We start from the raw sequence: 13,185 nt of genomic DNA, 5'->3' as shown, positions 1-13,185 counted from the left end.
AAGTATTTGGTCACCTACAAACAAGCAAGATTTCTGGCTCTCACAGATCTGTAACTTCTTCTTTAAGAGGCTCCTCTGTCCTCCACTCGTGACCTGTATTAATGGCACCTGTTTGAACTTGTTATCAGTATAAAATACACCTGTCCACAACCTCAAATAGTCACACACCAAACTCCACTATGGCCAAGACCAAATAGTTGTCAAAGGACACCAGAAACAAAATTGTAGACCTGCACCAGGCTGGGAAGACTGAATCTGCAATAGGTAAGCAGCTTGGTTTGAAGAAATCAACTGTGGGAGCAATTATTAGGAAATGGAAGACATACAAGACCACTGATAATCTCCCTCGATCTGGGGCTCGACGTAAGATCTCACCCCGTGGGGTCAAAATGATCACAAGAACGGTGAGCAAAAATCCCAGAACCACACGGGGGGATCTAGTGAATGACCTGCAGAAAGCTGGGACCAAAGTAACAAAGCCTACCATCAGTTACACACTATGCCGCCAGGGACTCAAATCCTGCAGTGCCAGACGTGTCCCCCTGCTTAAGCCAGTACATGTCCAGGCCCGTCTGAAGTTTGCTAGAGAGCATTTGGATGATCCATAAGAAGATTGGGAGAATGTCATATGGTCAGATGAAACCAAAATATAACTTTTTGGTAAAAACTCAACTCGTGTTTGGAGGACAAAGAATGCTGAGTTGCATCCAAAGAACACCATACCTACTGTGAAGCATGGGGGTGGAAACATCATGCTTTGGGGCTGTTTTTCTGCAAAGGGACCAGGACGACTGATCCGTGTAAAGGAAAGAATGAATGGGGCCATGTATCGTGAGATTTGGAGTGAAAACCTCCTTCATCAGCAAGGGCATTGAAGATGAAACGTGGCTGGGTCTTTCAGCATGACAATGATCCCAAACACACCACCCGGGCAACAAAGGAGTGGCTTCGTAAGAAGCATTTCAAGGTCCTGGAGTGGCCTAGCCAGTCTCCAGATCTCAACCCCATAGAAAATCTTTGGAGGGAGTTGAAAGTCTGTGTTCCCCAGCAACAGCCCCAAAACATCACTGCAGTGTGTGAAAACACACTTACAGAAAACGTTTGACCTCTGTCATTGCCAACAAAGGGTATATAACAAAGTATTGAGATAAACTTTGGTTATTGACCAAATACTTATTTTCCACCATAATTTGCAAATACATCCATAAAAAATCCTACAATGTGATTTTCTGGATTTTTTTTCTCAGTTTGTCTGTCATAGTTGAAGTGTACCTATGATGAAAATTACAGGCCTCTCATCTTTTTAAGTGGGAGAACTTGCACAATTGGTGGCTGACTAAATACTTTTTTGCCCCACTGTATATAGATAGAGATATATAGAGAGAGATATATAGAAAGATATATATATATATGGTGGCTGAATAATTTTGCACGCCCAATTTTTCAGTTTTTGATTTGTTAAAAAAGTTTGAAATATCCAATAAATGTCGTTCCACTTCATGATTGTGTCCCACTTGTTGTTGATTCTTCACAAAAAAATACAGTTTTATATCTTTATGTTTGAAGCCTGAAATGTGGCAAAAGGTCGCAAAGTTCAAGGGGGCCGAATACTTTCGCAAGGCACTGTATATATATATCTTTCTTCTTCCATCTCTCTCACAGACTCACTGTGGAATCAGACATTTTTCCAAAAACGTATAATTTTGAAGGTTAAGGCATCAAGTCCGTATGGTGAAGTTAAGAGTTGAGGTTTGGGATAGGGTTAAAACAACAACAACAAACGAGTGGCTAGCAGTGGGATTGAACACGCAGCCCTCGGAGACTGAGCTTGCGGCTTACGCAAATTGCCCCTAGTGGCCGGCTTTGACATAATCTTCTGACGTCCTGGTTACTGGGACGGCTGTCTAACTTCGCAGTGGATTTTGAGCGACCTAGCTGCCCTCTCTCCAGCACAGACACTGACCTTTAGCATCAATCTGCCCCCGACTGGGTTTCAAACCAGACTATACAGAAAACCTCCACAACAGCCACACAATTCTCTGCCCCCTCTCGTCCTGACTCTCACACACACACACTCCAAACCTCTCCCCCCTCACACAAACACACACACACACTCCAAACCTCTCCCCCCTCACACAAACACACACACACTCCAAACCTCTCCTCCCTCCCAGACACCCAGACACCATTTCCCTCTCCCTCCCAGACATCCTTTTCCCCTCCCTCCCAGACACCCCTTTCCTCTCCCTCCCAGACACCCCTTTCCTCTCCCTCCCAGACACCCCTTTCCTCTCCCTCCCAGACACCTTTTCCTCTCCCTCCCAGACACCCCTTTCCTCTCCCTCCCAGACACCCCTTTCCTCTCCCTCCCAGACACCCCTTTCCTCTCCCTCCCAGACACCCTTTTCCCCTCCCTCCCAGACACCCTTTTCCTCTCTCTCCCAGACACCCCTTTCCTCTCCCTCCCAGACACCCCTTTCGCCTCCCTCCCAGACCCCCTTTTCCCCTCCCTCCCAGACACCCTTTTCCTCTCTCTCCCAGACACCCCTTTCCTCTCCCTCCCAGACACCCTTTCCTCTCCCTCCCAGACACGCCTTTCCTCTCCCTCCCAGACACCCTTTCCTCTCCCTCCCAGACACCCTTTCCTCTCCCTCCCAGACACCCCTTTTCTCTCCCTCCCAGACACCCCTTTCCTCTCCCTCCCAGACACCCCTTTCCTCTCCCTCCCAGACACCCCTTTCCTCTCCCTCCCAGACACCCCTTTCCTCTCCCTCCCAGACACCCTTTCCTCTCCCTCCCAGACACCCCTTTCCTCTCCCTCCCAGACACCCTTTCCTCTCCTCCCAGGCACCCCTTTCCTCTCCCTCCCAGACACCCTTTCCTCTCCCTCCCAGACACCCCTTTTCTCTCCCTCCCAGACACCCCTTTCCTCTCCCTCCCAGACACCCCTTTCGCCTTCCTCCCCAGCTGTGTGTTCGCACTTCCAGGTCAATCGTATCAAGCTCTCTCTAGTGTGAGGAGTATGGTGTGTGTGTGTGCGTGTGTGTGTGTGTAATCTTCCAAATTTGAGGATTGGAAGAACTTCGAAATTTGACGTTTGAGAAACATTGATGAACGTCTAATTCTGACTTGAGACTGAGATCTGGTTGAGTGTTTGTGTATGGCACATTGGTAATGAGGAGTGTGTTGTGTGTGTGTGTGTGTGTGTGTGTGTGTGTGTGTGTGTGTGTGTGTGTGTGTGTGTGTGTGTGTGTGTGTGTGTGTGTGTGTGTGGCACATTGATAATGAGGAGTATGGTGTATGTGTGTGTGTGAGAGTGAGAGTAAACAGGAAAGAGGAGAGTGTGTGTGATCTAATTATAGAGGCTTGGCATGCATGGCGTCTGGCTGCAGGCGTTGGCATACAGTACACCCCATGCTAACGTCTGTGTGTCTGGTGTGTGTGTTTACATGGCAGGCTGGCACAGAGCTTTATCCAGTGCTTAATTTGAGCCAGATTCTGCCGGAACAAGATCCAGCACCTTTCCGTTTTGGACTGTTTCGTTTCGGAACGTATTGGGCCGGATCCCTACCGATCCTGAAAAGTAATTGTCACTTTTTGCAATGTAAAAAGGAAATCAAAAGCAATCAAAGTTCATTCGAGTTGCCTCTGGGCCTGATATTCTAAGATTTGAATCGGGTTGGGCTGCCCCGGGTTTATGGTTTGCAAAACATTGTAACCTATATTTGAGACCAACGCTTGGCCATGGCTGTGTGAGTACTGCTGTCTGTCCAGAATGAAATGAAATCATTCAGAATAGCCTACTACTACACCATGAAAATGCCTGTAATTTAGAAACAGATGATCAATAGTTGCCAAGCTGTGTGTTGCCATTACCAAGGCATAGCCTAGTCATAAACGCGTGGCAAATCTGTCACATTATTACAATGGGATCTCCGTGAAAACACAGGTTGGAAACAAAATGGCTCCTGCTGAAAAGAGAAGACTCGAATCTGTCTTCTGTAGGTGAACTAAATATTTGATCAATTTCCAAATATTGTTTTACAAAGTAAGACTGAGAAATATGCTTTCGGCATGAACTATGACCCCCACATCGGTGGGTGAGTCAGTTAAACTGGATATCATTTTTAGGACTATAATTTCCTTCCTCATAGTGTAGCCTACAATATGTCTCCACATACCTAGGCCAATGCTATTGATGGATTCATGGTCGTTTTTATGTATCTCAGATTCTCAGTTTGTCAGTGTAGCCTTTCATTTAGATCATTTGTGCGGTATTAAAAAAGATTCTGCCAAAGTCTGCAGTCATGCAAAATTATGTAGAATTGCATGAAATGCGTTTATAAAAGTCCACATTTTCCCTGGACCCCAGGCTACTAAAATGTTCCCATGTGTGCAACTTCTGTAAGTGTCTCTACTCTACTGCTCAATGCCACTACTCCAATGCGATGATACGCATGCAATGCTTTATTATAATGGGGTTTTGTCCCCCCCCCCCCCCTCCCCTCTGGTACCTCAGAGCTCCCCAGGTTACCCCCCTCTCCGACTCACTTTTTGTTCCAGGAGCTCACGATTTACAAATGAAGCGTCGGCTGTGTGTGTGTGTGTGTGCGTGTGTGTGTGTGTTACCACAGCTGCTTGCCACATACCTATCTGTGTGCCATTAAGGTTTGGAGAGGTGAGACAGAGGCATCTATTTTCGACTGGCGTTAAGGCAGCGCAATTGTCAAACGCACGTTCGTTTGCAATTTAGACCTGTTAAAGCCGGCGCTCTTCTATTTTCAAACTCTAGCGCCAGAATCATTTATCTGTTTTATACAAGGTCGCTTGCGCTGAGGTGGGAGGGGTGGCAATATCTGTTGTGTGTCCTTACATTTCAGCATGCGGCTGGTATGGATATTTAAGACCAAACCTAAAGCTGGTTTTACTGGGGTAACCATATTTGCGGTAAGGTGATTATGGGATGGATTTTGAGAACGAGTATCCAGCCGTGACGCAGTGCCAGTAATTATGCACATAGAACAAGAGAGATGTGCTTTTCATGCCCGTAAACCTCTTATTTAGAAACCTAAAAAAAACTCAGGTTTTTCCCCCATTTCGTTTAATTAGATTTTTTTTATTTTAATACAAGAATATCCTACCCTCCTCTTAACGAAGGATGTGTTTTTTGTCAGGCCCAATGCCATTGCCAAGTACTCAATACTATCGACAAAGGGTTTGGCTCGTGAGAGCACATTGAAATCTTAAATCACCAAAGCTGTATTAAAATATCAAGTTTGGCAGCAGCAAAACAGTGAGCAGACATCTCCTATTTATCTATGTAGGCTATTATTATTATTATTCTTATTTCAGCCAGCTCCTGTTATTATTGTGGATGTGCGTAAAAACCCTCCATGTAGACTATACTGTATGCCCATCATGGAATGAGAGGAGATAATCCGGTAACACTCGTATTTAGAGACATTTAAGTTATTTTCCTGTAACAATTGATTGTTTTCCGTTTCTTTTGATAAAAAAAAAAAAACAAGCCCTTAGTAGATGACCTTTTCCCTACTACAACGAAAGCTGTCTCAACAGCAATGTGTCTGGCGTCTTTTTTTTTATATCCTGGACATGCATTAGCCAAGGAGCCCATCCATAAAAGGTTTCCAAATGGTCTGCTCGCAAAGCTTTTGCCGACATGTTTTTATGTTGCATTATTCACAAAGGCCTACCTGCAGTGCGCACCCCATTCGGTTAGTGTCCATTCCCATTTTCAAAGAGGACCTATTGTCTGGTTACCAAAGACGTACTCCTCCAAACATAGTCTATTCAAATGTTTCTGTCCGATAACGCCATATTAACGGCATTTTTTATTTGAGGATAAGTACGATGCATAAAGGCCTTTTCTCGTCGAAGCCAATTACTAAGCCAATACTGGGTGTTGTTTTTTTAGTAAAAAAAAACAACATTTGCCATCACTCAATCACTTGTTGTTGTAGCCGATGCTTTTTAGTATCAATCCACAATGGACTATTCTGCCCCCAGAGGAACTGAAGTTGAGGACAATGATTGCCAATAACCTACAGAACTTGAGACAAATGCATGCAGTATTAAGCCAAGGAAAGCCTTGGTTGGCCCGTGTGTAGCCAAGCCCTCAAACGTACAACTTGTTTAATCATCAAAACGTAGCCCTTTCATGCCACCATCAGCTATTGCAGTCATAATATCAGCTGCGAAAATATAACAAATATTTCTGATACAGCCCTGGACCTAAAGTTCTGCCTTTTGCTCTCCCCAGTGAACGTTTCTCCACTGGATGCAGACCTGAACTGATGGACAGAGGAAGCTAGACCAACCAGCTCTCACTAGATGCAGACCTGAACTGATGGACAGAAGTAGCTAGACCAACCAGCTCTCACTGGATGCAGACCTGAACTGATGGACAGAGGAAGCTAGACCAACCAGCTCTCACTGGATGCAGACCTGAACTGATGGACAGAGGAAGCTAGACCTGTCCCGCTCTACCCTACCTCCTTGTCCGTCCAAATAAAATATTGAAATATTGATCATTTAGTTGACTGAGATGCACACCTGGGGTGGCAGGGTAGCCTAGTGGTTAGAGCGTTGGACTAGTAACTGGAAGGTTGCAAGTTCAAACCCCCCAGCTGACAAGGTACAAATCTGTTGTTCTGCCCCTGAACAGGCAGTTAACCCACGGTTCCTAGGCTGTGATTGGAAATAAGAATTTGTTCTTAACTGACTTGCCTAGTAAAAAAAATTAATGGAAAGACAGATAAAGCATCCAAACGAGCGAAACAGCGCCCCTCTGTCTCCATATTTGTAGACCATGCATCTGATACTGTCTGGACAAAAGGAGTATGGCATGTCATACCTTTTCTGGCCAGACATCATCATTGGCTACATATAGTAAGACAGAGGGGCGCTGTTTCACTCGCTAATTTTAGCAGAGAGGAAGAGGAGAAGCGAGATGGCTCACTCTTGCCAAAATCTGTCCTGAATAAGTCCATTTGCATTTCTATGGGCATAATATAGACCTAAGCTTTTTGCCTGCATTCCCGCCTTGGGGACAACGACTCACATTGTTAGGGTGGAGACATGAGCCTCTCATCATTATTTACAGATCTCTGGTTTCAAGTTACTCACGAATTAGAAAGGAAAGTTGCCGGGTGCATAGTGCACCGTTAAGATGCTGGCTTCCCCTAAAGTAAATTGATGTTTTACCAAAATAATATAATTACTCCTGTCTAAAGAAAATCATTCAAAATACTTCACAAGAGAGCTTGACTTAGCTGTGGATTGTTTCAAATCACAAGTGCGTAGGCCTAGGTCTATTTGGGAAGCGCACGTTGCTGATTATTGAAAAGCATCTAAAATGTGTGAAGAAAATGTGTCTGGAGTATAATTTAAAATGTTGAGACAAGATGAAGAAGATATTATTATTATTATAAACAGAGTAGCAGAAGAAGATATTATTATTATTATAAACAGAGTAGTAGAAGAAGAAGAGGATATTATTATTATTATAAACAGAGTAGTAGAAGAAGAAGAGGATATTATTATTATTATAAACAGAGTAGTAGAAGAAGAGGACATTATTATAAACAGAGTAGTAGAAGAAGAAGAGGATATTATTATTATTATAAACAGAGTAGCAGAAGAAGAGGACATTATTATAAACAGAGTAGAAGAAGAAGAGGACATTATTATAAACAGAGTAGAAGAGGAAGAAGAGGATATTATTATTATTATAAACAGAGTAGCAGAAGAAGAGGACATTATTATAAACAGAGTAGAAGAAGAAGAGGACATTATTATAAACAGAGTAGCAGAAGAAGAGGACATTATTATAAACAGAGTAGAAGAAGAAGAGGACATTATTATAAACAGAGTAGCAGAAGAAGAGGACATTATTATAAACAGAGTAGAAGAATAAGAAGAGGACATTATTATAAACAGAGTAGAAGAAGAAGAAGAGGACATTATTATAAACAGAGTAGAAGAGGAAGAAGAGGACATTATTATAAACAGAGTAGAAGAAGAAGAGGACATTATAAACAGAGTAGAAGAAGAAGAAGAGGACATTATTATAAACAGAGTAGTAGAAGGATATATTATTATTATTGTTATGAACAGAGTAGCAGAAGTGTATGTGAAGTGTGAAAGTGTGTCTGTGTGTGAGTGGCATCAATATGCATGTGTGTGTTTTGTGTGTGAGCGCATGTAGTGTGCGTGCGTGTATGTGTTGGAGTGTGCATAGAGCCAGTGCAAAGGAATCAGTGCAAAACAACTAATAACTAAGATAAATAAATAAATAATAAAAGGTGGTAAATTGTGCTGATACGCAGAGTAGACAACCTGCTACACTTGTGAGAAACAAGTTTCGGTTTAGTTTTGCTTAATGTGAGCAATGATCATGTGTGTGGTTTCTCTGTCCTGATAACGTGGAGGGAGCCGCCTGAGCACGCAAACCTGCTGAGTTGATACAATGTTGCACTTCACTAGCGATAGCTCAAGTCAAGACAGATAGAACGGGAGGCAGATAGGCAGAGTAGAGAGATGAACCTGTATTTCCATCAGGATATTTTCTACTGTTTTTGTTTGTTGGTTTTAGGCCTGTATATTTTACTTAGCTGACTCTAATACTACTGCATTGGCCTATAGCTGTCTGTCAGTTCCATTCTCAAATGTTTTTAGCCGCACAATGGATCAATGTGTCCAGGTGTCAAAGGGTGTTGTTCTTGCATTATTTGAATTTTAACTTTTAGATTTTTATCATTTTTTATTCAGATTTTTATAATGAACCATCTAACATAAAAAAAAACCTTGACAAAACTAAAACGTTATTCAAATTAAACTGTTCCATAAAAATGCGCATGTATAAATTGTCATAACTGGCAAACAGTTTGGTAGGATAAATTGTAAACTTCCCCAAACTATAAACTCAGGAGCTGTCTATGGTCTTCATTATAACGCCTGTTAACAATGGGTCCACCTATGTAAAGATTACTGGGAGTTTATATATGAAGTGTGTGACTTTCTTTTTATAGGTAACATGATGTACAAAAAAGTTAAGATCAGCTCAAAATATTACACAAAATAGAACTGGTCAGGAGCCTGTAAAACTGACAGCATTCCCTCCCCTCTCTATCTTTCCCAGTCTATCGCTCCCCTCTCCATCACTCCCCTCTCTGTGGAGATAGAGAGTGGAGATAGAGAGGGGGAAATAGAGAGTGGAGAGATAGAGAGGGGGAAATAGAGAGTGGAGAGATAGAGAGGGGGAAATAGAGAGTGGAGAGATAGAGAGGGGGAAAAAGAAAGCGGAGAGATAGAGAGGGGGAAATAGAGAGTGGAGAGATATAAAGCGTAGAGATAGAGAGCAGAGAGAGAGAGAGGGGAGAGATATAGAGGGTGTTATGATTAACTAACAGAGTGTTTCTAACAGAGTGTTTCTACCCTGGAGTTATGATTAACTAACAGAGTGTTTCTAACAGAGTGTTTACTACCCTGGAGTTGTGATTAACTAACAGAGTGTTTCTAACAGAGTGTTTACTACCCTGGAGTTGTGATTAACTAACAGAGTGTTTACTACCCTGGAGTTGTGATTAACTAACAGAGTTTTTACTACCCTGGAGTTGTGATTAACTAACAGAGTGTTTACTACCCTGGAGTTGTGATTAACTAACAGAGTGTTTACTACCCTGTAGTTGTGATTAACTAACAGAGTGTTTACTACCCTGGAGTTATGATTAACTAACAGAGTGTTTACTACCCTGGAGTTGTGATTAACTAACAGAGTGTTTACTACCCTGGAGTTGTGATTAACTAACAGAGTGTTTACTACCCTGGAGTTGTGATTAACTAACAGAGTGTTTACTACCCTGGAGTTATGATTAACTAACAGAGTGTTTACTACCCTGGAGTTGTGATTAACTAACAGAGTGTTTACTACCCTGGAGTTATGATTAACTAACAGAGTGTTTACTACCCTGGAGTTATGATTAACTAACGGAGTGTTTACTACCCTGGAGTTGTGATTAACTAACAGAGTGTTTCTAACAGAGTGTTTACTACCCTGGAGTTGTGATTAACTAACAGAGTGTTTACTACCCTGGAGTTATGATTAACTAACAGAGTGTTTACTACCCTGGAGTTGTGATTAACTAACAGAGTGTTTACTACCCTGGAGTTGTGATTAACTAACAGAGTGTTTACTACCCTGGAGTTATGATTAACTAACAGAGTGTTTACTACCCTGGAGTTGTGATTAACTAACAGAGTGTTTACTACCCTGGAGTTATGATTAACTAACAGAGTGTTTACTACCCTGGAGTTATGATTAACTAACAGAGTGTTTAGTACCCTGGAGTTGTGATTAACTAACGGAGTGTTTACTACCCTGGAGTTGTGATTAACTAACAGAGTGTTTCTAACAGAGTGTTTACTACCCTGGAGTTGTGATTAACTAACAGAGTGTTTACTACCCTGGAGTTATGATTAACTAACAGAGTGTTTACTACCCTGGAGTTGTGATTAACTAACAGAGTGTTTACTACCCTGGAGTTGTGATTAACTAACAGAGTGTTTACTACCCTGGAGTTATGATTAACTAACAGAGTGTTTACTACCCTGGAGTTATGATTAACTAACAGAGTGTTTACTACCCTGGAGTTGTGATTAACTAACAGAGTGTTTACTACATGCCACAACACATCCATGACTACCTGTTTATCCACATACCACAACTCTTCCACTAACTGTTGCCAAACAGACCATATCAGTAACCTCTCTCTCTCTCTCTCGCACACGCGCACACACACACACACACACACACACACACACACACACACACACACACACACACACACACACACACACACACACACACACACACACACACACACACACACACACACACACACACACACACAGTATGACTCTCAGAACAAGCCGACATTCACAGACCACTTCCTCTGAGAGGAAGAGTTAAAAAAGCGATAGAGAGAGAAAGTGAGACCGGAAGAGTGGGTGAGAGATTCAGTGTATGAATAAGAGACATACTGTAGGGAGAGAGAGAGTGAGGTCTTACCTGAGTCACTGGGACTCTGGTCTGGTGTTCCTCTTGTCTCTTCCTCTTTCTGTGGCTTCCTCTGTCTTCCTACTCTTTTTCTCTCCACTCCTCTGTGTCTGGTCTCTTCTCTCCAGTCCTCTGTCTTCCTACTCTTTTTCTCTCCACTCCTCTGTGTCTGGTCTCTTCTCTCCAGTCCTCTGTCTTCCTACTCTTTTTCTCTCCACTCCTCTGTGTCTGGTCTCTTCTCTCCAGTCCTCTGTCTTCCTACTCTTTTTCTCTCCACTCCTCTGTGTCTGGTCTCTTCTCTCCAGTCCTCTGTGTCTGGTCTCTTCTCTCCAGTTCTCTGTCTTCCTACTCTTTTTCTGTCCAGTCCTCTGTGTCTGGTCTCTTCTCTCCAGTCCTCTGTGTCTGGTCTCTTCTCTCTAGTCCTCTGTGTCTGGTCTCTTCTCTCCAGTCCTCTGTGTCTGGTCTCTTCTCTCCAGTCCACTGTGTCTGGTCTCTTCTCTCCAGTCCTCTGTGTCTGGTCTCTTCTCTCCAGTCCTCTGTGTCTGGTCTCTTCTCTCCAGTCCTCTGTGTCTGGTCTCTTCTCTCCAGTCCTCTGTGTCTGGTCTGGTCTCTTCTCTCCAGTCCTCTGTGGCTGGTCTTTTCTCTCCAGTCCTCTGTGTCTGGTCTCTTCTCTCCAGTCCTCTGTGTCTGTTCTGGTCTCTTCTCTCCAGTCCTCTGTGTCTGGTCTCTTCTCTCCAGTCCTCTGTGTCTGTTCTGGTCTCTTCTCTCCAGTCCTCTGTGTCTGTTCTGGTCTCTTCTCTCCAGTCCTCTGTGTCTGGTCTCTTCTCTCCAGTCCTCTGTGTCTGGTCTCTTCTCTCCACTCCTCTGAGTCTGGTCTCTTCTCTCCAGTCCTCTGTGTCTGGTCTCTTCTCTCCAGTCCTCTGTGTCTGGTCTGGTCTCTTCTCTCCAGTCCTCTGTGGCTGGTCTCTTCTCTCCAGTCCTCTGTGTCTGGTCTCTTCTTAAAGCCTCTGATAAAATCCAAGTGGTAGATGTCTCTATTATTTGTGAGCTGCTTGTCCCGCTATGCTAAGGAGTGGTGTCTGTGAGTGTGTGTGTATGTGTGTGTGTCACGTGCGTCTCTGGTTCTGTGTCAAAAAGAGAGAATGAGTGAGAGTGTATGTGACTTTGCTTTGCGGTTGACCGAGTGAGAGAGAGAGCAAACACATAAACCCCTTAGGGAAATTCCTAGTCCTGCCTCCTCCTCCCCTCCTCTTCCACCAGGCCCCTCCTCCTCTCGCTCCATCATCCCCTCTCTCCCTTTCTTCTCTCTGATTTATAAAAAAAATAACATTCTAACACCTTGAAGGAAGATAGAACATAACATTCTAACACCTTGAAGGAACATAGAACATAACATTCTAACACCTTGAAGGAACATAGAACATAACATTCTAACACCTTGAAGGAACATAGAAAATTGTTTCTATTTCACATTTCCCTCTCATACATACCCAGTCATCACCAGGGCTTGAGATGTCCTTTGTGAAGACATCTTGGAACATCTTACCGTGAGGTATGCGTTGGAAAATGAGGACGTGTCTTTAAAAAAAACAACTTCTGAAGGTTTTTCTTTCCTTAATAAATAACGTTTAAACCTCTGGGCGACGCAAGTACATCTTAGCCCTTTGTGTATTTTCCTTGATTTGTGTAAGGAATGTATTATCAGTAGTACTTATTGTAAGGATTGTAGTGTAAGGAATGTATTATCAGTAGTACTTATTGTAGAATAGATGAACGCAGAAAAAGCACCGAGTCCACCTCACATTACAATGAGACATCACCAATGTACTTTTTGAAATGCTCAAGTTTATACAGGCAACTGAGTGTACAAAACATTAGGAACATCTTCTCTTTCCATAGACTGACCAGGTGAATCCAGGTGAAAGCTGATCCCTTATTGATGTCACCAGTGTAGATGAAGGGGAGGAGACAGGTTAAAGAAGAATGTTAAAGCTGTGAGACAATTGAGACATGCATTGTGTATGTGTGCCATTCATAGTGTGGATGGGCCAGACAAAAGATTTAACATGGTCCAGCATTGCTGTGGAACGCTTTCAACACCTTGTAGA

At 43.0% G+C, this 13,185-nt stretch overlaps 1 protein-coding gene across 1 annotated transcript in view; it reads right to left on the bottom strand.

The window, feature by feature from the left end:
* The window catches only part of LOC110535118 (heparan sulfate glucosamine 3-O-sulfotransferase 1), a 20,770-nt gene extending 9,539 nt beyond the window's left edge, over positions 1–11,231 (bottom strand). The window contains exon 1 of the mRNA XM_036936376.1: positions 11,090–11,231. The gene's annotated coding sequence lies outside the window, so the exon portion shown is untranslated. The remainder of the gene's footprint in view (positions 1–11,089) is intronic.
* Between the last annotated feature and the right edge of the window lie 1,954 nt (positions 11,232–13,185).

The sequence above is a fragment of the Oncorhynchus mykiss genome, chromosome 11 (genome assembly GCF_013265735.2).
Source record: "Oncorhynchus mykiss isolate Arlee chromosome 11, USDA_OmykA_1.1, whole genome shotgun sequence".
In the NCBI taxonomy this organism is placed as follows: Eukaryota; Metazoa; Chordata; class Actinopteri; order Salmoniformes; family Salmonidae; genus Oncorhynchus; species Oncorhynchus mykiss.
Note: the sequence above shows the minus strand (reverse complement) of the source record. Positions and strands in the feature narration are given on the sequence as shown.